General features: G+C 44.0%; 1 protein-coding gene across 9 annotated transcripts in view; it reads right to left on the bottom strand.

Annotated features, from left to right (window-relative positions):
- The window catches only part of FGF13 (fibroblast growth factor 13), a 562,033-nt gene that overhangs the window by 61,554 nt on the left and 475,019 nt on the right, over positions 1-25,460 (bottom strand). The gene's annotated exons all lie outside the window — the stretch shown is intronic.

Genomic DNA, 25,460 nt, shown 5'->3' with positions numbered 1-25,460 from the left:
ATGAAGGTTCATTTGAAACAGTTTCTTCTTTTGCACTGAGAACGATGATTGTGTCTTATGCGGTGTCAGGTCAAAAGCGCCCAGACAATTGAGTGCAGCGCGGAGGCGCACGCTGCTCTAAATTACTGTTTTTAGGGCTCCGACGGGGGGGGCGTTGGGGGGGAACCCCCCCCACTTTACTTAATAGACATCGCGCCGCTTTGTGGGGGGCGTTGTGGGGGGTTGTAATCCCCCACATTTTACTGAAAACTTAACTTTTTCCCTGTTTTTAGGGAAAAAGTACAGTTTACAGTAAAATGTGGAGGGTTACAACCCCCCAAACCCCCCATAACGCCAGCGCGATGTCTATTAAGTAAACTGGGTGGATTCCCCAACAAAACCCCCTGTCGGAGCCCCTAAAAACTATAATTTTGTGCGGTGCGCGCCTCCACGCTGCGCTCAATTGTCGGCGCGCACTTTTGTCTTTCGCGCCGTTGTCTATGAACCGTCTTATGCCTTTGCTGAGGTACAAAAATCTTTGTTGAAAATTGGATCTTTGGCAGTCGCATTTTTATGCTCTTTTCTATCATCAATAATGCTTAAAGTGTGCACTGCCGAACTATACTCGCCATGCTATGTCTCCCCATATCATGTTTTATCCTTTTATGTTTTACCATAAAATAAATAAACTAACATTTTATACAAAAAGGTGGTTGTTTGGGCATTTGACATTATAATGCTAGCGTTATTCATTATTTCACTTGTTCTTACTTTAGTTTGTTTTATTTCTGTTGGGATTTATTTAATCTTTCGTCTTCCAGCTTTATTTTTCTTATTTTTATTTTATTAGATATGTATATATTTATAATATTGTTCATTTTCCTAGCCACTTTAGCTTAGAATGTGAGCCCTTCTGGGACAGAAAGGGAAGTTTTTTTCTTAAAAGGCCTTAAGTCAATGCAACTTACTTAAATTGTAATCCACTCAGAACTGTGGATGTAGCAGAATATATATATTTTAAATAAATAAATGAATGAATGAATAAATTAGTTATGTTACTACCTCTTTAAATTCCTTTGGTCAAAGCTCTTACCTCTGAGAGCACATTGAAAAAATACACCTCCCTCCATATTCGTGACTTCAGTTATTTGTGTTTTTGTCTTGACTGCTCCGCCCCCCAAATGATGTCATCTTTGAGTGCCAAGAAAATTTAGCGCATTTTTTTTCACTGTGGTCGGGCAAATGGCAGCATCAGAAAAAAGTGTGCAGGGAGAAAATTTTAGCACTTGCTTCAGCATGGTCTGGTATTGCCTCTCCTTAAGGAACACGTCAGGTCTTGCTCCATATTCACAATACCTAGCTTGTTTTTAAAAGCAATCGCACATAACAACGATAAGTTTGATTCATAATTTCATGGTATTCATGGGTGCTATATCAAAAACTCATGAATATGATAGGAAAAAGTTATTTGCGTTTTTTTTTTGTATTCCTGGGCCGTCTTTGAACATATCCCCTGCAAATATGGAGGGAGAGGTGTATACCGCACACCACAAATCATTGACACACTTTGATCCTTGAGATCCAGTCAGGTTCAGGTCAGTTAATTTAATACACTGCCTATATAGCAAAAGTCTAAGGGGCTGATTCTATAAAGAAAACCTAACTTACACTGGGTTTTATTTACTAAACTGTGGAAGATATTCTTACTACAGTTAGGCTCTGATGCTCATAATAATTGAATAAGTGTTAGAGCATTTACCTCACTGACCCACGAAGAAGCTCTTCCGTGGTTTAATAAAAGAAGTCCTTAATTGGCAAAATACCCTTAATAACCTCAATAATTGGTTAAAATAAATTTAATTGGGCGATAGATTCCTATCAGATTCTATAAAAGATAGGCGTCTATCGCATGGTGCTTAGTTTCAAGTTTATTTAAAATATTTGATTTAATTGCATAATCCAAATCCAAAGCGATTTACATAAGTTAAAAGTTAGGTTAAAATAAAAAGTCAGACAAACATAACAATTAATACTAAGTGAGCATTTCTATGGGCAGAGCATGACTTGGGCACTGCTAAATGAGATTCTCCGAAAACTTAGGCACTTGAAATGTAGACTTTTAAAACCCTGGCCTACATTTTAGGGGGGTCTAAGTTTTTACATAGGCACAACTAGCCGTGATTCTCAACATGGCGCCTAAGGGTGATTGACACACAGCTGGCGCCAATTTTTCTAGGCACCGGCTGATTTAGGTGCCGTTTATAGAATCAGCCCCTAAGTGATTTACAAAGGTCTTAAAATGGGGGTGGGTGGGGTAGATAACAAGCTTTGACAAAACATGTGAGAACTCGGTGAACCCAACAGGAAAGAAACAATGAAAATACAGGAAAAGGAGTGGATACAATATAAATTAAGGGTTATTGAGGATGGAAGACAGAAAAGGAGGGTAAACAACTCTTGTTCACTCTGAGTCACTGGTCCATACAGCTATGAGAATGCTGGGGAGATGAAGGGAACAACATGATCATGAAGAAAGGGTCTGAAAAGCTAAAGAAAAGTAGAACAGTATCCTTTATGATACTTTTATTTTAAGGGAAGCTTCAAGTCTAAGGGAAAGAGGGAGGATCTTCCAAAGGGATGGTGTAAGTCCTGAGAGTATCTAGGTCAGTGGTTTCCAACCTGGTCCACACAGTCCATTCTGTGTCCTTTGTATCCAGGGATTCTTACTACTACTGCGGGTAGAGAAAAGGCCCCATGAAGCTCTCTATTGGGTCACATGTGCCTGCATGGTCACATTGACATGCACAGGCTCACAAATGCCAGTCAACTCGCCTCTCCCCATGGGTGCTTGCAGGCACATGCATGACAGCGTGACTGGCGGTCTCACACAACCCAGGGGAGAGCAGGGCACCCTTTGAACAATACTAGTTTAGTGCAGAGCTTTCTAGTGCCTAACTGGGTACCTTTTATAGAATTCTCCCCTCCTCAATATGTAATTAAAGCCTGGAATTCGTTGCCAGAGAATGTGGTTAGCTTAGCAGGGTTTAAAAAAAAGATTTGGACAAGTTCCTAAAAGAAACGTCCATAAGTCATTATTAAGATAGATGGGAAAAATCCATTGCTTATTTCTAGAATAAAATCTGATTTACTCTTTTGGGATCTTGTCAGTTACTTGGACCTAGACTGGCCTCTGTTGGAAACAAGATACTGGTCAAAATGGACATCTGTATGGTGATGCTTATGTATTGATGTGCATATCTTACATAGTGTGTATTTTGCACCTGTAACTTAGGACTTAGGACTCTATGTAACATGTGTATCCCTACTCTCCACTGGGTTGTGTGAGACCACCAGTAGAAATTATAAAGAAAAAGAAATTAGAAGTGTGTTAAATATTTGGTGGATAATAGAGGAAGACCAATGAGGAGGCTAGATATGTTGAACTTTAAACTTGAATGAAATAATATGTTCAGGTATAGCCGCTGAGGTCTGACTTCACTGATATATTAAACCAGGGGTCCCCAAAGTCCCTCCTTGAGGGCCGAATCCAGTCGGGTTTTCAGGATTTCCCCAATGAATATGCATTGAAAGCAGTGCACGCACATAGATCTCATGCATATTCATTGGGGAAATCCTGAAAACCCGACTGGATTGCGGCCCTCAAGGAGGGACTTTGGGGACCCCTGTATTAAACGATATAAAGGGGTTTTTTTTTTTTGTAAGCTATAAAATCTAATATGAAATATTGATGTGAAGTCTATGTGACTTAAGCTTACACGTATATCTCTTGAAAAGAAAAAAATCACTCTATAGACCTGTTCAAAGAGTAAAGTTGATGATATAACTCAGTTCACAAAAACTTGCTCAGAATCAAGGAGGGGAAAACTGGGGCAAGCCCCAGAAAAACCACCTCACAGCCCAATCATCGCATGGAGAGTAAACAGGAACGTTATATCATTTTAGTGTTGTGGAAAAATTGCTAACGTTCAGCACTATGTTAACTTAGACTTTTTAGTCAAAGAACTAAGCAAACTTAACTTGCAGCTTGCGGGTTCCGACGTGCACGTTTCGATCCTGCCTCAGGGAACACACAGGAATAGATGAAAAAACTCATGTGATAGGTACAGAGATTCTGAAAAAAACAAAATTAAATGAATCAATGCTTTATTCAAAAATGAGTTAAAAAAGTTTAGCACATAAAAATTAAAGCAATTGAAACTTAGCTTTCGGCTAAACAGAAAAAGAACTCACCAGAACGGACTGCTGTCTCACATATAGAAGCGCAAGTAGCGCGGCTTGACTGCTTTGAGAGGTAACCAGAGCGGAAAGACCGCCGTGATTTTAAAGGGCACTGGAGGACGTGATCACGCGCCAAAACACGTGATGACGTCATAGCACATACGGAGAAACAAAGGTGCCAAAAGACTGAAGAGACACTGTCAATCAAAATATACTGAAAAAATAAACTGAAAAAAATAAAAATGAAACTGCATCAAAGAATTGATAACATAAATCCTGAATTACAGAAAAAGTGCTGAGTTATAAAAAAGCTACAAAAAAGCGCGCCACTCGATCTCACTATTGAGACCCAGTGGGTGCAAGGTGTTTAATCTGAAGATCCAATACTGCTCCCTCACATGTAATTTGGCTTTTAGATTGCCACCACGAGGTAGCACAGGGACTTCCAAGATAGAAAATTTCATTGAAGTAAGAGGATGGTTTTCAGTTACCCAATGTTGGGTGAGGGGAGCTTCCATTACTCGAGTGGAAATCCTACTGAGGTGTTCTCCAATACGTACTTTAACACTTCTGATGGTGTGTCCCACGTATAGTTTATCGCAGGGACATTGGATGACATACACAGCTCCACTGGTAGAGCAGTTAGTAGAAGGTATGTTAGTACGTTTATACATCCACGGGGGTAAATTGATACTAGTAAGTGGCACACTGTACGAACAAACTTTACAGGACAAGCAAGGGGAATGACAGCTCCCAGGTGAACTCAATGCAGGACCCTCTGATAAAAATTGGGACCTTGTCGGACATTGTTTGAGGTTACGACTACGAGAGTAGGCAAAACGAGGGGAATCATGAAAAACAGCGTGATGTTGTAAAATACTCCAATGTGATTTTATAATGCGTTTGATCTTGAAAGCTTGCTGAGAATAGGGAATAACACACACTGGAGAAGACTCAGACTCCTTATTACGAGGGGAAAAAAGAATATCTCTTTGAGCAAATAAAGCTCTTTTAAAGGCCCTCTTAACAACAGAGTGAGGGTACCCCCGTTCTCTGAAACGGTGTTTGTAACTCAGCACTTTTTCTGTAATTCAGGATTTATGTTATCAATTCTTTGATGCAGTTTCATTTTATTTTTTTCAGTTTATTTTTTCAGTATATTTTGATTGACAGTGTCTCTTCAGTCTTTTGGCACCTTTGTTTCTGCGTATGTGCTATGACGTCATCACGTGTTTTGGCGCGTGATCACGTCCTCCAGTGCCCTTTAAAATCACGGCGGTCTTTCCGCTCTGGTTACCTCTCAAAGCAGTCAAGCCGCGCTACTTGCGCTTCTATATGTGAGACAGCAGTCCGTTCTGGTGAGTTCTTTTTCTGTTTAGCCGAAAGCTAAGTTTCAATTGCTTTAATTTTTATGTGCTAAACTTTTTTAACTCATTTTTGAATAAAGCATTGATTCATTTAATTTTGTTTTTTTCAGAATCTCTGTACCTATCACATGAGTTTTTTCATCTATTCCTGTGTGTTCCCTGAGGCAGGATCGAAACGTGCACGTCGGAACCCGCAAGCTGCAAGTTAAGTTTGCTTAGTTCTTTGACTAAAAAGTCTAAGTTAACATAGTGCTGAACGTTAGCAATTTTTCCACAACACTAAAATGATATAACGTTCCTGTTTACTCTCCATGCGATGATTGGGCTGCGAGGTGGTTTTTCTGGGGCTTGCCCCAGTTTTCCCCTCCTTGATTCTGAGCAAGTTTTTGTGAACTGAGTTATATCATCAACTTTACTCTTTGAACAGGTCTATAGAGTGATTTTTTCTTTTCAATACATGCACCTTTTCACTCTTGTTACTTTGATTGTAACTTGTCCCCCTCTCTATATCTGACTACACGTATATCTCTGGCATATTTACTATTTATTCAGTTTACTGTATTGATTCTTAGGTATGTTTTCACTTTTACAATGTCATATCTCTTGTTTAAATAGTGCTTTCTATTCATATCATAATTCACAGACTTTTGTTTACATAAGTTCTTATAAGGTGCAAAACTTTCTATTAGATATGAAATAAATGGCACAGAAAATCCCTCACCACAACTAAATAAATACAGTTTTCCTTACTGCAACAAAAAAACAAGTATAATGTTATACCACAATATATAACCTTTCTGTAGGGCAATAGTTAATATACCCAACTAGACTTTTCTTGTTCTCTCCTATATCATTAAACCATTCAGCTGTTCTTTTAGAGGTCACACACATAGGCTTAAGTGCAAGAAGATCGATAGAAAAGATGTGCTAGGATTTAAATTGTACCAGCCAGTCTGGTTCATGGAAACATTTAGCAAAGTTATCGTCCAATGTGATTTTCCTGACCTTTTGCTATCCATTTTTAAACAGCTCTATCTATTGACCTGAGATTGGATATTCAGCATCAAGGCTGCCTACAGATATCATTCCAAATCCTGAGTGGACTGCTTTCTTTAGTATGTGGCTGTCAGTTTTCACTCTGTTATAAGGACAATAACAGTATAACATGGACCAATAGAATATCTCACAAGTAATTCATTATGATATTTGATTATATGGTTTATCAGGAAAGCACAATTTGCATGATACATATTTTCTGAAAATGGCTGCTTGATGAGGTGTCATCTCTAAGGGAGTCTTTTACTAAGGCACACTAGTCGATTTAGTGTGCGTGAAATGCTAACGCGCCCATAGAATATAACGGGGGCGTGCGCATTTAGTGCACGCTAAATCGGGGGCAGGGCTAGGGTGGGCTTGGGTGCAGGATTAGGACAGGGATGGGTGGAACTAGGCAGGCCTGGAAGCGGGACTAGGCATCCGGATATTCCAAAAGGAAAATCTGGCAACCTGTCCCTACCCCTAAACCAGTGGTCTCAAACTCAAACCCTTTGCAGGGCCACATTTTGGATTTGTAGGTATTTGGAGGGCCCAAAAAAAATAGTTAATGTCTTATTAAAGAAATGACAATTTTGCATGAGGTAAAACTCTTTATAAATCTTTCCTTTTGGCTAAGTCTTAATAATAATATTGTAATTTATAGCTAAAGAGATATATGATAAGAAACTGTTTTATTTTACTTTTGTGATTATGATAAACCTACCGAAGGCCTCAAAATAGTACCTGGCGGGCCGCATGTGGTCCCTGGGCCGCAAGTTTGAGACCACTGCCCTAGACCAGTGTGCCGCGAGATGTTGCCTGGTGTGCCGTACGGTGCAGACACTGATTAGGCCTCAGGCCGGGTCCCGCACGTGCTCCCATGAGACTCCCCCGGTCCCCGCTGCTGTTCAGTTTCGATCTTCTGCTCTGACGCAACCGGAAACAGGAAGTTGCAGCAGAGCAGAAGATTGAACACTGAGCAGCCGCGCGTGCGCGGCTCTTTGGGAAAGCGTGCATGTCGCCGAAAAACAAAACCTACAAACTAAGGTGAGGCGAAGGGAGAGAGCTGGCTAAACAGTAGGATCGATTGGGCAGGCGAGTGGTGGCTGCGGGGACCGTGCGATCGCTCGTGTTCCCGGCTCAAATTGGAAGGAGGGAGTGAAAGAGAAAAGGATTCTGGGCCAAGGGGATGAAGACGGAAAGAAAAACCCACAGCAGGAAAGAAAGGGAAGGACAGGCAGGTGAGCCAGATGCTAGAAGCAGGGGGGGGGGGGGAAGAAAGAGGGAAAAAAGCTAGATGGGGTTGAAAAGAAGAGACACACTGGTATGGAAGAGGAAGATAGGGGAAATCTGGACACAGGAAGGTCACAGAAAGAGGGGAAATTATGTGCATGGGGCATAGGGACAGAGACATAAAGGGGACATGCCATGGGGATGGTATATGGACACAGGGGGGGGGGGCAATGACAGATACATAGGGGAGATATTAGAAATGGAGAAAATAGGAGCACAGAAGCGAGATGGTTTGTGGGGATGGGACAGGGACCGAGCTCGCAGGCTCCAGTGGCTTGCACAAATTACATTGTAACGTGCCATGAAAATAAGAGGGAAGAAGGTAGATAGATAAGCCACGTGAGAGGAGCTGAAGGGTAGTAGAAAGGAACAGATGGTAAAGGAGGGAGAGAAGGGTGGTGGTGGAAAGGAATAGGACAGACATTGAAGGAGGGTGGAGAGGAACAGACCCCGAAGGGAAATGTGGAAGACAGAGTGGGAAGAAGACAGATGCCAGACTATGGGGGAGCGGAGGGAAGAAGATGGGTGCTAGACCAATTGGGGGGGGGGGATGAAGGGAGAGGCACAGTAACAGCAAATGGAAGACGTAGAGAGAAGACACAGTGGATGGAAGGAATTGAATGAGAAGATGTGGAAAGCAGAAACCAGACAACAAAGGTAGAAAAAAAAGTTTTATTTATTTATTTATTTTTTGCTTTAGGATAAAATAGTATATTAGTTGTGTTGATAAAAATTTATAAACAAAGCCCTGCCAGCTGAACATCTCTTTCTCTAGTTCAGCAGCAGGAACTTTGATTTATAAGAAAGGAATAAGCTAAATATTACAGTACTAAGGCTTATATGGATGCAGCGGGGACGGTGACGGGGCGGTGAATGGGATGGCAGTGGCGGTGACGGGGTGGTGAAAAGGATGGCGGTGACGGTGACGGGGCGGTGAAGGTAACGGCTGTTGACGAAGAGCTACGTGTGTGTCTTTCTTCGATTCCAGCCAGAATATCAGCTTTGTGTTCAGCCAAACAGGCCCAAGTTTCGCACTGAATAAAGTATTTTATAATTTTTCACTATTCTGTTTACTTAATATTTCATAATAAAGTAATTATAAAATACTTTCTTTGTGTTTATTTGATTCCTATCCAAGAGAATTACTTTATATATAGTCAATATAGGCACAGAGTTAAATTTTTTAACATTTTCTAATGGTGGTGTGCCTCGTGATTTTTTTCATGAAACAAGTGTGCCTTTGCCCAAAAAAGGTTGAAAAACACTGCCCTAGACCATCCTTAATCTAGTGGTTAGAGAATAGCCAGTTTGCAAAGATACTCAGCAACATTATCTGGTTAAGTACCACTGAATATCATCAGCCTGCCAAATCAACAGGGTTTAACTGGGCCAGAGCTTCCTCTGCCTAGGGTTATCAGATTTCTTTATTAAAAAAAAAAAAGAAAAAAGAAGACATGTGGCCCCGCCCCATTCTGTCCCCACAGCCACATCCCATTCCATCCCCAGCACCACCCCATTATGCCCCCATTCCCCACCCCCACACGAACCTCATCTCTTCTTCCCCGATCTCGGGGCTGCGTCTGGAGGGTCTTCGAGTATGCGCGGATACGATGCAATGATGTCACATGCATGCACACACGTTTGTGACATTATGTTTATGTTTATTAAAAACTTTCTAGACCGCATAACAGCCTAAAAAAGGATCTAAGTGGTGTACAATATAATACATATTCAATAAGAAAGGAATTCCATTTAAAAATAGGATAGAAAAGAGTAAAAGCAAAAGTTTAAAAAAATGTGGTTTTTTTCTTTTAAAAATGGCAAGCAATCAACATCTCCATCGTAATAACAATTCTAATAAAAACAGTACATCTTAAAAAACTATAATTAATACATACAATTAAAAAATTTATCCATATCACCTCGTACCTACACATGCTCGGAGGCCCTCCTGATGCGGCCCTGAGCTCGGGGCATTCCAAAGGCAGGGCAAACTGCAGGGCTTTGAAAATCCATCCAGGCATCCAGACAGGCCTCTAAAAAGAGGAAAAGTCCAGGTTTTCCTGGACCTCTGGCAACCCTACCCCTGCCTGATTAAACCTCTTTGAATACTGGGCCCTTAGTAAATTTTCAAAGAGGTCAAATCCTTTGAACATTGAAGGCAGGATTTTCAAAAACCTGCTTTAACAAGCAACAGTCTGCTACCACAGCCATTTTGATACCAAATCTAAAAACCTGAGACATTCTTAAAAAAATTGCGCCTGCTGATGGGCACATGTGCAGAAAAACGCTGTAAAAAAAACCCTCTCTCCTGCTGCACTGTTGGATGAATGGAAAGGAGAGGAGGGGAGAAGCAATGTCAACTTTTTTCAATTGCGCTTAAAACATGCCTTTCTCTCCATAAAATTACTATAATTCAGGTAAATCTTGTAATTTGTTTTTAATGTAAAATTTAATGAATACCCACAGCCAGTAACACACAAGAAAAGGGCATCATCCATGCATTCAAGAAGAAACCTTGGCCCTTAACAAGCACGCATGAAACATGCCTGTCTCTCCCACAAAAGAAGTGTGATGTAATGTAATGTAATTTATTTCTTATATACCGCTACATCCGTTAGGTTCTAAGCGGTTTACAGAAAATATACATTAAGATTAGAAATAAGAAAGGTACTTGAAAAATTCCCTTACTGTCCCGAAGGCTCACAATCTAACTAAAGTACCTGGAGGGTAATAGAGAAGTGAAAAGTAGAGTTAGAGGAAAAATAAAAATAAAATAAACATTTTAACAAGACAGCATTGATCTAAATACTTTGGAAGGTAGAAGAGAGGAGAGAAAGGAATAGAAGCAGAAGGGGGAGCCGTTGAACAGTAGAATTCTGGAGAAATTTAAATGATAGAAATAGAACAAAACAAAGACAAAAGGCAAAACAATAGATAAGATTAAAGATAAATCATAAGCTGGAAAGAAAAATAAAATAAAACTTTGTCTTCAATCCATGGTTTCAGCGTCAGTGATGAAGTGGAGCAAGTAAGTTTAGGAGGAGCGATTGACGTTTCCAGAAAGGGCTTCTTCAGGGAAGAGACTTGGCAGACAGTCCCAGGATGCCTATGTCTCCTCCCCTGCGATGTTCTCCCATCCATGCATTCCCTCCCAGACACACTGCCCGTGCCCCAGCCGCTCCAAGGAGGCTGCCCCAGATGAGGCCCATGGTGAATGCAGGATTCTCTCCTCTGCGGGAAAGCCGCCCGGAGCCGACAGTCGATCTTCTTAGCGGATTGCATGGGGGGAAGAGTTCACACTCTTGGTAGGATTGGGTCTGTGTGCTCTCGGTGGTTGTGGTTTTACTACCCTCCACTAAAAATATGTAAATTCACAGTTTTTTTCCATTAGCCACAGTCAAAACACAAGTAATGGCACTAAAAATATGGCACATTTTTTTTTTTCATTAGCCAAAGTCAAAACACTGTAATAGCACCCCCGGACCAGTCGCTGCTTTTTGTCGCCAAAAGCTGATGCCGCTCTTTGAAAATGCCTTGGCGATTTTTAAGAATCGATCAGAGGGCTCATTTCATGCATACCATTGTCGGAGACTACTAGAAACCTCACTAACGACAGAGATAATCCATAATTCGCTGCTAAAATGCATGCAGGCTGAACCACCGGGAAAACAGGTTAGCGACAGCGTTAAAGTTTTGAGAATCTTGCCCTGAGCCTATTCAAATTATTCTCATTTCACATTTCCTATGGTTGAGTGTTCCACAACAAAAGAGATATGTTAAAAAAAACAACAAAAAAACAACCACCACCACATACACACACACAATGAGGGTAAAGTGTGCTTCACACTTCACCCTCACTGCTGAGAGTAATGCAAGCACTTTATACTGTGAAGACCTTAAGGTCCTTAATGGACTATATTGAATCAGCACTGCTGAGAGATAATGAGGTAATCTAGTACAGTAGATTTGAAAGGTCACGCAGCTGAACATACAGAGCAGAGAGGAAACTGGGAGTTATATGAGTTAATAGGAATTAAATTAGAATTATTCCTCTATATATAAGTAAAAATGTATTTAAATTGGGCAAGAAACACACATTTTAAGGCTGGCACAACATATGAACAATTTTATTGTATATCTTCTTACAGTGTATAAAGGCTTCTGTGAACAACTGAGGTCATTATCAGCAGGATGTCTAATGGCAAAGTATGTGGGCTTCTCCTTGTTCCTATACATTTTAATATAAAGGTAGAAATATAACAATGAACACTTTACAGGCTGTTTCTTTTTTTTTTTTTTTTTTGAAAATATTTTTATTGAATGAACCAGTCACGAGAAGTACAATCAGCAGCCAAGCCAAAAGATAATAACAGCATAGATACAATAATCAGGTATACAATACAGCTAGGCCAGAGATCAGACAGTCAAACATAGTCGTCTCATGAAAGGTCGCAATTTTCATGTGTAAAACAGAACAACAGGAAAACAAACCTCCCTCCCGTCCCCCGCCCCAAACCCCCCCATCCCCCCCCTTGCATCCTAAGGAGCTAACCCCGCTTAGAACGATTCCCAGCACTCCACATAAGCCACTGATTGCCAACTAGTGGCATCCTTCTTGCGTTGCCTCTCCCAGACCGCCATCTGGGACATACTAGCTCTCCATTGTTGGAACGTAGGGCACACACTACCCACCCAATGCTGCAGGATTAGCTTCTTAACGAGCCCTAAGGCCACCATCACAAAGCGTTGCAGAGGCGCAGAAATACCAGCCTCAGTTAGGGGAGCCGTGACACCAAGCAGCAGAGTCTTGTACGACCATTCCAGGGAGCACCCCAAAACATCCTCCACCTCTTGAAGTGCACGTACCCACAGCGATCCCACCAACGAGCATTCCAAAAAATGATGCACCAGCGTCCCCTTGAGAGCAGGACACCGGGTACAAAAGGCATCAGGCCACAGGCCCATAGTGTATCCAACGCAGTGGGTTACATACGCCCTATGCACGATCTTAAGATGAATCTCATGTAGAGCAACGTTAGGAGTCGCCCCCGCACCATCCGCAAAGCATTGGGACAACTCATCAACCGTAACCTCTTCACCCAACTCAGAGCTCCAGCCATCCGCCATTCGGGACAGAAAAACCTCAGCAGGCCTCCAATCTCTCCCCAGTTTGTACCAAGCCGAGAGCGAGTTAAATTCAAGGGAGAGGGAAAGGAAAGCCCTATCCAGCGGGGAAAAGGAGGGCAACTCCCCGGACGGCAGCCGAAGCGAAGAACAATAACTACGAAGTTGGAGATAGAACAGTACGGACCCTGCATTCCACGCCCAGTGTTCCTGACATGCAAAAAAATCCGGCAGTCGCCCCGAACCCAGCTCCACAAGCTGGCCAACAAATCGGCACCCGGATCTACTAGCCCGCACAAAGAAGACATGTGTGCCCGCAGGGAAAGCAGGATTAGCCACGAACTCCAAGAAAGGGGAGGGGCCCGACGAACCCCCCACTTCTCTGCGCCACCAACCCCAAGCGGTCCGCAAAGGTCGCAACAAGGAAGCACAAGTGCCAGCCCCGGGTCTCAAGAGATTGAACACTGATACCGGGTCCGCCAACATGGACCAAAATCCCCGCGGGGCAAACTTAGTCTCACCCGTATAGATTTCGTGCACCCAACGAAGCAAAGCCGCCACGTTATAGAGACGAAGATCCGGGAGATTTACCCCTCCCTGAGACCGCTCTCTAATAAGCTTTGGGTAACCAATTCGCGCCCGTTTAGAGCGCCATATGAAAGATGAAACAATGCCTTTATATTTCCTAAGATCTCTACATGTGACCCACAGAGGCACCATCTGCAGAGGATAGAGCAACTTTGGCAAGAGAACCATCTTAAAAAGAGCAACGCGACCGAGAAAAGAAATCGGAAAGTCCATCCACCGCTTGCAAAGCGCTCCAACCGCATCTAGTTTGTCTAGTACATTTTTTCTGTATACCACCCCGCGGGTCCGCATGCAAAAACACTCCCAGGTACTTAAGCGTGCCCCCAGACCATTTTAATGGGAAAGAAGGGTCATGATGAGCCACACAGTGCGAGTGGACCGCCAGAGCTTCCGACTTTTCAAAATTAATACTCAAACCGGAAAACATGCCAAATTGTTGGATAATCTGAATTAGTGCAGGCACTCCCGTAATAACATCCCCCCAAAATATAAGCATATCATCAGCAAACAAATTGATTCTAAATTCTTGCGTCCCCAGATGTATACCCCGCAATTGTGTAGTGTGCCTGATCTTAATCGCTAGAGGTTCAAGGGCCAATACGAACAGCATAGGAGAGAGCGGACATCCCTGACGTGTGCCTCGAGCTAGGGAAAAGGAGGAGGTGAGCGCCCCATTCACCAAGATCTGTGCAGTCGGCTGCTCATACAGTGAACGAACCCCGGCCAGAAAGCTCCCCATGATACCCATCTGTGGTAAAATCCAGAACAGATAATCCCAGAGAACTTTATCAAATGCCTTTTCCGCATCCAGGCTGACAATAAGGGCATTCTCCTGGCCCTGGTGTCTCCGGAGCAGCGCCGGGTTCTGAAGTACAGATAGGGCTCGCAAAACATTAGCTGAGGAATACCGCCCTGGGACAAACCCGGCCTGGTCCGGGTGAACCAGACCGGGCAGGACCTTGCCAAGTCGTGCAGCCATAATGGCCGCAAAGAGCTTAATATCTTGATTCAACAGAGATATAGGCCGATAGGACCCCAGCTGGTCTTCCGCCCGTCCAGGTTTCGGTAATACAACAATGTGAGCGTGAGTAAGCCGATGTGGAGGCAAACCCCCCTCACACATGGCCTGACATAAAGCCTGAAAGGGACCAATAATCCTCTCCCCCAGCAATTTGTAGTATTCGGGGCCCAGTCCATCCGGGCCAGGAGCTTTCGCAAGCTTTAAAGCCCGTATAGCTCTCTGGATCTCAATGCCCTGCACTGGAGCGTTAAGTGCATCCCTCTGGTCCTGGGACAACTCAGGGAGGGGAAGGCCACGAAAAAACTCTGCTCTCTGCTCAGTGTCACAGCTCCCCCGATCATAGAGAGCCCGATAGAACTGTACAAAACTCTGTTGAATAGCCTCGGGCGAAGTTGCCTCAGAGCCATCAGGAGCCCAGATTTTGGGAATATGTCGCCTGCGGGCCCTGCGATTAACCAAGGAGGCCAACAATTTCCCTGCCTTGTTGCCCCACCTATGCAAACGGTATTTATACATCTGAATATCCCGCAGGGCTCTCTGCGCCAGCAAATCATTAATTTGACGTCGCAGCTCCACGTAGTGACTCTTGAGGGCTGAGGAACTCTTTCTATGCAACTCCCCCCGCACCTGACCCAACTGACGGGACAGATCCAGCAGTGCCCTATCCTGTACTTTCCGCTTATGGGAGGTGTAAGCCATAATTTTACCCCTTAGAACAGCTTTACTAGCCTCCCAGTATATCACCTCGGAAACATCAGAAGAGGAGTTATCGGTTAGATAAGAATCCCATTGGTTCGCCAAAAAGGTGCGGAAATCTTTATCCTCATACAAAGTGGGATTCATTCTCCAGCCCGACAAGGTCCTCTGGGGCGCCTGATGATCAAGAAGCTCCATCCAGACCATGTGATGATCGGAGAGTACTCCGTCCTCAATCTTCACTCTACGGACTCCTGACACAAGGGGTGGGGCAATTAGCAAATAATCCAATCTACTGTGTGCTTTATGCACTGGTGAATAGAAAGTAAAATCAGATTCGTCTGGATGGAGCGTGCGCCAAAGGTCCACAAGGCCCAACTGCGAAGCAACAAAGTTGATCCCCTTGTGTTCCCCTTGGTGTAAGCGAGGCCTGGGAGGTTTACAGTCAATTAGGGGGTCAGCAGTTATGTTGAAATCCCCACCGAGCACCAGTTGGTACTCAGAAAAGGGAGCAAGGGCAGCAACTAATACAGAGAAAAAACGGTGAGAATACACATTAGGGGCATAGATAGAGCAAAAAACATATTTCGTTCCCTGAAACACCCCTGCCCAAATTACATACCGACCCTCAGAATCCGAAATCATTTTGTGCATAGTGCAGGTATGTTTCTTATGGAAAAGCACAGCTACACCCCGCTGTCTGTTATTAAAGGAAGCAAAAACAAATTCACCCACCCAATCCCTGCGGAGCTTAGCATGCTCAGACGCGTTGAGATGTGTCTCTTGAAGAAGCAAGACATCCACCTGTAGTTTCCTACAGTACTGAAGTACCTTACTACGCTTAACAGGAGAGTGTAACCCATCTACATTAAAGCTAGCAATCTTAACCCCCGGCATAAGAACCAGCTATATCCAAAATACACAAAAAAGACCAAAGATCATACGGGACGGCAGCACCAGCCTCCCAGCCGAGCCGGCGCTCCGTCCACTCATACAAAAGTTCAGACTGAGCCAGATTCCTAGGATGCACCCCAAACCCCAAACTACCCACCAACTCAACTGTCAACTTCTTCAAACAAACCCCCCTCCTGCAGACAAAAGAACCCACCCCCCTCCCCTCCAACAAACCCCCCACCTTATTCCCCATCCACACTGGCGACCACACCCCCATGCCACCAACACCCACCGCACTCAAACACCGATGCTCACACTCCCCCCACACCCTCCCCCAACCCCCCCCCCCCCCCCCACGCAGCGCCCGCCACAAGCACCGGTCGCAGCCATTACCAAATCAGCCTAAGATAAAACAGTGGAGAACAGAGAACAGGAAAACATCCCAGCCCCCGGACAGAAAGACCAAACACAAAGGGTCACCAAATATTAAAAGAGATCCAAGACAGCCAGCCCCGCATATTAACACAAAACAAGGCAGCTAGCTCTCCTGGGCAGGTCAAAAAGGGATTCAGAATAATTTCATCAGAAGTCCAATCCTGCTCAAAAGCCGGCTGAGAGGGGTAGGAGCATCTTCTCCCCAAGTATCTTGCCAGCAAACCACCAAAGGCCCCTCAGCACGCATTCGGCAGCAACACAACCAAATCAAAGCCAAGAAGCTCCATCCACAGGGCAGCAAGGTAATCCAAACAAGCAAGAATAGTCTTCGTCCTAGAGGAGTCCATGAGAAAGCATAGGAGGCCCGAAGGCTCACTTCCAAAGCACAAGTCTCCAAATCCTCCGACATGGATGCCCCCTGAAGAACAAGCTCATCACTGAGCAGGGGGACTCTCGATGAAGCGCTTCAGCTCCTCCGCCTTAGATACCGTAAAGGTGCGGTTCTCATGGGTCAAACGCACCTTAGCCGGGTAGAGAAAGGCAAATCGGATTCCCCTGGAAACCAGTTGAGAGCAATAAGGCGTGAAGGTTCTTCTCAGCTCCGCCACTTTAGTAGAGAAATCCTGAAAGATCAGTAGCTTAGCACCCTCATACAGCAGATGTCGCGCCCGCTTAAACAAATCAAGTAAGCGGGCTTTAACAGCATAATTGTGGAAGCGGGCCAACACAGCTCGAGGTCTGTTATTACCATCCGGATCACGCCTGTGCCCCACACGATGAACACGCTCCACTACCACAGGTCCCTCGGCGTCCGGAAAGCCAAGCTCCTTGGGCAGCCAATGTTCAATCAAGTGCTTAAGCTCAGAATCTGGTACAGTCTCTGGTATTCCAATAAATCTAAGATTCTTTCTGCGAGCCCGGTTTTCCTGATCTTCCACTTTCTCCTCCAGCTGGGAAACCCGGGCCTCCAGAGAAGCAAGCCTGCCATCAGCTATTCCAGCCCTGTCTTCTTGAGCCGATAGTCGCTCCTCTACTTGTTGCAGTTGTGCAGCCTGCCCCACCAGGGTATCTTTAAGGTCATCCATAGAGGCATGCAGCTTTGCCAGTTTTTCATCAAGCAGCTGCGAAAGGTGCCGCATGGAGACCTGCATCACTTCGTCTGGGGATTGGGCCGTCACGGCGTCCGTTTGGGTCTCCGCCATCTTACTCGCCGGGCTCCCAGAGGTCTTCGTCGGCCGCGGAACCTTTGGCGGCATACTCCGCCGCGGAAGAGTGTAAGTCGCGGTGGTGTTCAGCCCCCGGTCGGTCCCGGTGCCTAGCAACAGCTGTGCCAGTAAGGATCTAGCAGGGGTCTAACAAGAGCCGATCAGAGGCACACCGGGAAAAGAGGAAGTCAGTGAAAAGCAAGTGAGGCAGAGCGTTTTTCAATGGTTCTCAGTGTGCAAGCTCACCAGCCAGCACGTGGTCCCCCGCCATTTTGTGCGCCGGGCTCCCCAAGGACCATGTCGGCCGCGAAATCGCTGGCGGCGTACCGTGTCGCTGGGTTGTGCAAGCCGCGAGTGCAGCCCTCCGCCGGTTCCCGTTGCTTAGCAACGGCTGCGCCGCATATTGGTAAGTCTGTGCCGGTCCGGAGTGCGCCGGGAGGGGAGGAAGTCAGGGGAAGCAGAGCGGAGCTCAGTGTGCAGACGTCCGCTCAGGAACCAGCCATCACGTGACCCCCCAGGCTGTTTCTGTTCATGGTTTACTCACGAGAAATTGAATGCATGCATATGAAAATTCAGATATACGAGGTCTGTTCAAGAAGTTCCAGGGCTCATTTTATAAAAATGTATTAAACAAACAATCTTACAACTTATTCCATTGAGTTCCCTTCACAGTACTCCCTTTCCCTACGTATATACTTTTCTCGATGTCGTTTCCACTTCAGTAAACAATCCTTAAATGCGTCTTCAGGAATCACCAAAAGGTGCTGCGTTTAATTTTGCTTTATGTCTTCAAGGGTGTCGAATCGCTTTCCTTTCAGGGTGGATTTAAGTTTAGGAAACAAGAAGTCCTCAGGGGCCAAGTCAGGAGAGTCAGGTGTCTGGGGAAGAACTGTCATTGAGTTTTTGCACAAAATTTGCAAATTTTGACGCATTCAAAACACCTTCCATGACTCATGTTCCCCATAAGCCACTTTCAATATTTCATAAGTTTCTGTAGCGGTCTGACCAAATTTTTTTTTTTTAATAAAAATCTTTATTCATTTTAGTTTAGTTTTTCTCAGATGGTTTACCTGTTCTGTTTTTTCCCTGACTTTGGCCTAGATTCACTAAACCTCCAAACCGTGTGCAATCTGTTTTCGTTTGCATGCCGGTCGACCAATTCAGTAAAGGCCTGCATGCAAATGGGGACAATCGTTAACACGCCCCCCCCTACCCACGGCCAGAGCGATACCCACTCATGCGCACATCCTGACAATAGTGACAGGAGAAGCAGCCTCCTGTCACTGCTGTCAGGGCTCAGCCCAGCCCAGATCTCTCTTGCCTGCTCCCGGACTCTCCTGCTCTCTGCCGCCATTCCCTGCAGTGTAAGCCCGTAGTTTTAAAGCGGGCCTGAACTGCGGGGAACGGTGGCAGAGAGCAGGAGAGTCCGGTGAGCAGGGAAGAGAGATCGGGCACCGGCCTGACACACCAGCCCTGCTCGACACCGGCCCTCGCCCCCCTCCCAGCACAGCCCGCACCCCCCTCCACGGAGAAAAAAGCAGGAGGGATGCCAATTTCCTACTGCAATCAGCGTTTTTTTTTTTTTAATGCTGCATGCATGCAGCATGGCCCTGCCCCCCCCCCCCCCGACCGGCACGGCCCTCGCCTTCCTCCCCACCGACCAGCATGGCCCACCCCCGGCAGTAAAAAGTTGTGAGCAGGAGGGGTGCTCAGTCCCTCCTGCTCCTAGGCCTCCCACCCTCCGGCCCACCCCTGGTCAGCCCAGGCGGTTGGGCCTTTACCTTTAAAATAGTTGGGTGCCCAGTCTCTCCTGCTCCTTGGAGGCTCCGAACATCTTCGGTTGCAGGAGGGGTGCCCGGACCCTCCTCCTGCTCCTACGCCGCTCCAAAATCTTCGGGAGCAGAAGGAAAGTCCTCCTGCTCCTATTCTGCTGCCAGCCACCGTTCAATAGCGGCCTTAGGCCCCGCCTCAGCGCATCATCTGACGCATGGGGAGAGGCCTAAGGCACTGATTGGCTGAGGTGCCTCGGGCTCCTCCCTTTGGAGGGGCCTGGGACACCTCAGCCAATCAGGGACTTCCTTAGGGATGAGTCTAAGGAAGTCCTTGATTAGCCAAAATAATGCTTGGGGGGTGCGTTTTAGTGAGGGGGTACTTTTTTGACAGGCCTGCCTGTCTTTTTTATTCATTTTTTTATGGGGCAGATATTTTGCGTGTGTAACACATGCAAAATATCTGTGCGATGGAAAAAAATGAATAGAAAAGACAGGCAGGCCTGTCAAGCCTGCAGATCTGACGGTAACTCAGTTAGAGGGATCTGAAACTCAGATAGAGGGATCTGAAACCAGAAATCATGATGTAGTTTGTTCACGATTACTGGTTTCAGATCCCTCTATCTGGAGCTCTGAGGTTCATTTCATCCTCATTTCTCCTCCTGATGAAGCAAGATATGTGAAATATGATCGGTGTAGAGCGGAAATGAGTATTTTGTGTTTGCATATTTGAGAGGTTTTCACTGACACTTTTTGTTTTTTGGAGCACTTTTGAATTGAGAGACACGTGGGGAACTTTTGAAAAGAACCAGCATTACAGTTTTTCTGTTGGACTCGTTATATCAGACTCTCACTTCACCCCTGACTTGGAGGTTGGATGTTCAGCATAGCCCTTCAAGCTAAATACAACATCTATACTACATTATATAAGATCTTTTCTATAGATATCAATTTGGGCAGGCAGGTGGGTGCAATGATGTCTGGCCTGAACAACACTAATGAGCATTAATGCTGTGTTTTCTATGGTGTTTTAAACTGAGCACTCAATATATAGCATAATATAGGTTTTATGTTATTATTTGCGTTGTTTATTGAATTTGATTTTTTATTATTTTGCTTTAATATTTTACATATACCTGTATATCCTGATTATGCTTGCTTTTCCAAAGTACGCTGTGAAAACTGTAAGGCTGTTTACAGCTATTCTTTTTTTATTCATAAAAGTTTGGAATGGCCTTCCTTCTATAATTAGAGTTCTCTCTCATCTACCCACTTTTCGTAAAGTACTGAAGACATATTTATTTCAGAAATTTACTAATGACCCTTCTTTTTCAAACAATCAATCCTAAAAGATAAAATTCTGGCCTAAAAGATATACCCCCCTCTTTTACAAAGGCCCACTAAGCATTTAGCGCGTGCTAAATCAGTTAGCACACGCTAAATCGGCTAACGCGCCTTAGTAAAAGGACATGATAGTTTCTGTTCTGATCTCCTGTATAATTTTATTAATATTTTGTTAACTGAGTCGAGCCCTCCTGTTAGGATGAATCGGTATTAAAAAAATCAAAGATTAGATTAGATTCTTTAATTTGTAATTTTTCCATCTGAATTTTGCATTTCTTATCTTTTCATTATCTTTTATTTTATAAGGTCCCCTTTTATTAAGCTGTGCTAGAGCATTTTAGCACGGGCTAGCAAGATGAATGCACTGATGCTCATAGAATTGAATGAGTGTCAGAGCATTTAACTCACCGGCCAGTGCTAAAATGTTCTACCACAATTTGATAAAAAAGGTCCTCATTTTTTTTAAGGCTGAATTTTGGTCAAAATTTGTATTGCGTGATTAAAGGAATGGTCCCCCCTCTCCCCCATTTGCAGCTCCTTGTGAGTCTGGGCAATGAAGGGTTAAGTGGCTTGCCCTGAATCACAAGGAGCTGCAGTGAGGAAAACATAACATTTTTAGGGCCCCTTTTACAAAGCCGCGGTAGCGCTTTTCCCTCAGCAAATGCACTGAAGCCCACAGTAACTGAATGGGCTTCGGAGAATCGCTACCGTGGTTTTGTAAAAGGGGACCTTAAACAAAACACAGCCCTGATTCTGATATGTCATCACCGGTTCATTTCTGAGCTGAAGAAAAAGGTATTGCCTTCAAAAGCTAATCAAAAAAATGTAAACATTATAAACGGTATCATCTTATTTTCTTGTCTTTGCTTTGTTTTCTCAATATTTAATAACATATTATTAGAAATTGCAATGATGTTTATCCTGCACATTATTTTCAACACTCTTTCCTTTATTATTTTTATCTGCTATTTTAGCTTCTCACATAGCTTTGTTTTGATCAAAATGAAGCCTCCGATCTAAGATAAATATGACTCTGGTGCATTCCTTCTTTCTATGGTCTCAGTCATGTTCTTATTGATTGGTCCCTAAGAGATACTTGGATTGTTATCAAAAGTCTAGAAACAATTATCAAGTAGAGCTTTGCCTTCCCCAGTTCTTTTTTTTAATGAAATTAGGTGAATATTTGCAATCATATCCAGGGCAGGATTAATTCTTCGAGGGCCCCTAGGCATACAAGTACACTGGGCCCCCTGCCCCGCCCCACCCCACCATGTGCCCAGGCGGAAACAGGAAGCCGCGTCAGAGGGAAGATTTGGGCAAGCAGTATCGCTTGCAAAATTACAGCTCTTACCCGCGTTGCTTGCATGTCTTACTTTCCATCGATGGGGAGGGAACTGCGTTGCTGATCGGGGGGGGGGGGGCGCATTGCCAATCGATGCTGGAGGGGCCCATCGCCGTTTGGAAAAAACAATGTTGATGCCTTCCTTCATCAGGCCCCCCTGACCATTTCGGGCCCTAGGCACGTGCCTACTGGGCCTATTGGTTAATCCTGCCCTGATCATATCTGCATGTATCACAGTTGTTATTGACATAAGCACTTTTTCACTGTAGTGTTTTCAGTCTGCTAAAATTCTCCATTGACTACAGCGGAATGAAGCTGCATGCTCTAACTGTTTTGAACATTGTTTAACTGAGGCCGTTTGGTGGCTGAGGTGTGGCCAAGCATTTTTGGCTTCTTGCCTTTAATTTGAGCTAACACCGGAATGGGAGCATGCTCAATTTGTTTCCACATATTGGTGAGGCGAGAAAAGTGACTGGATTGCTAGAGATAATGGCCTCCTTCATTTTGTAATTGCGTTTATAATGTATTAATTTATTTCCAGTGAGTGCTGGTATAGACACGCAGAGCCTCTAAATCATGCTTTTTAAAATTAGGATGTGTTTATTTTTACTTGCCAAAATCTGTGAATAACCTTTGGCCAAAATGTTCCTCTCAAATTTGGGCCTGTTGAACTCAGATTGATTAACAATCAAAGTCCATAAAGCAAGCAAACTCCACATATGGGTGCAAAAGGCATTTATCAAGACGCAGTGACTTGCTCCTCTTCCTGTTATACTTTTTCGGTCTTCTTAGGAAATAAACTGAAAACCTGTAGGTTATTATTCATATACATTTCAGATGTTAGCCATACGGGGCTGTAAGTTAGGCAGCAGTAGACGCCACCTAACTTAATTGCTTTAGTTGGCGTAATTGGTACAGTAATTAAGTAATTGTTTAGTGCAAGAGCAACCACTCCCCACCTCCAGACATGCCCCCTTAAAAATATTTTTTAGCAAGTGCACATGTGGTAGTTTCTGAAGGATGCCTCAGCGTTTCCTTTAGTATGCCGTTAAAGTTGTAGTAGATGCACATTAACACTTAAGGCAGTTTAGTAAAAGGACCCCATAGAGAGCAATTCTATAACATGGTGCCCATAAAAGGCACTGGTTTTAATGCCTGCTCTATAAAGTAGGTGTCTACCGCTCAAACTTATTTGTCAACTCCTGATCTCTGTCAACCAGAAAACGGAAATCGCTTCAACTGCTACTCCCATCTCCCAAAGGGATTAAATACAAACGCATATTCAACTAGCTCTTCACATATCTTGACATCAAGACCTGGAACAACCTCCCAATTGATGTCAGGAAGGAAACATTCTACAACAGATTCCGAAAAAAAAAGAAGAAAAACTCTCTTCTTTGAAAGGATACACACCGTAGATGACTAACTCAAAATATCTCACTAAATCCCACCCTCTACTCAATACAGTCAAAGAACTCCATTCTCTCATCTCTATCACCCTATTCATAATTCTATCTTCCTCAAACTACTACAGTATAATGTAGTTGTAGTATATTCATTCTGCACTATACAAACAAACTCCCCATTAAATATCCCACTCTTCTGTTGTGCACAAAAGTTCTTCACCCCTTAACATACTGTTCCTTCAGATTTTTGTAGCCCAAATGCATGACCTTGCATTTCTTAGCATTAAATTTTAGCTACCAAATTTCAGACCATTCTTCAAGCTTCGCTAGGTCTTTCTTCATGTTATTCACACCATCCGGCATGTCTATGCTATGCTGATTTTGGTATCGTCTGCAAAGAGGCAAATCTTACCTGACAGCAATATCGCGTATAAATATGTTAAAAAGAACAGAACCTTGAGGCACACCACTGGTAACATCCCTTTCCTCAGAGCGATCTCCATTGACCCTCTGTTGTCTTCCATTTAACCAGTTCCTGACCAAGCCCACTTTGGGACCCATCCCAAGATCACTTAGTTTATTTATTAGCCCTCTGTGTGGTACACTTGCTATAATCTAAATACACCACATCTAGCACTTTCCCTCTATCTAATTCGCTGGTCGGTCACCCAAAGTAATTGATCAGATATGTCTGACAAGACCTACCTCTAGTGAATCCATGTTGCCTCTAGGCCTGTAATCCACAGGATTCCAGAAACTTCACCATTCTCTGTTTTAAAAGTGTTTCCATTAATTTGTTTACCATAGAAGTTAGACTTACTGGCCTGTAATTCCCTATTACATTACATTAGGGACTTCTATTCTGCCTATGCCTTGCAGTTCAAGGCGGATTACAAAAGAGCTAACTGTACATTTCCAGTGAAGTTACACCAGTTTTGGGGTTTTTTTTTTTTTTTTTTGGTTACAAGGGAGGAGAGGTACCTGGATTAATTCTGGAAGAACTTGCAAATTGGATATTAAATTGACTGTACGTTACTGTGTGGTATAACAAATAGATTACAGTTAGAGTACAAATAAGATTACGTTACATTTCAGGGATCTGAATACTTGGTTGGTGTTTTGGGGAGGAAGAGATTATTTAAGTGGAGGTTTTGGGGGAGAATTTATCTAGGAGGAGAAGGAAGGGTTGGGTTAAGATATCTGGATAAATTTTTTGAAAAGTAGGGTTTTGATTTCTTTTTGAAAAGTTTTGAAGTCGCCCGTTGCCGTCAACAGGTTGGAGATGGAGTGGCTAAGTTTTGCTGTTTGCATCGCCAGAAGGTTATCAAACATCTATGTCTTCCTTACTTCCACTTTTGTGTAGAGGGACCACATCCTCCTTTCTCCAGTCCTCCGTTACCACTCCCGACTCTAGAGAAGCATTGAAAAGGTCAGTCAGCAGAGCCACCAGAACTTCTCTAAGTTGCTTCAGCACCCTCGGATGTACACCATCTGGCACCTTCGCTTTATCTACCTTTAATTTAGCTAGCTCCTCATGAACACAACCCTCTGAAAATTGATCGAGGTCTACTACTCCACCATCCCTATTTGCATTTGTCTTCTGCGGTCCTGCTCCTGGATCTTCAGCCGTGAACACAGAACAGAAATATCTGTTAAACAGATCAGCCTTTTCTTTATCAACTTCTACATATTCCTCCCCTTCACTTTTGAGTCTCACAAT

This window comes from Geotrypetes seraphini, chromosome 5 (assembly GCF_902459505.1).
Source record: "Geotrypetes seraphini chromosome 5, aGeoSer1.1, whole genome shotgun sequence".
NCBI lineage: Eukaryota > Metazoa > Chordata > Amphibia > Gymnophiona > Dermophiidae > Geotrypetes > Geotrypetes seraphini.
Note: the sequence above shows the minus strand (reverse complement) of the source record. Positions and strands in the feature narration are given on the sequence as shown.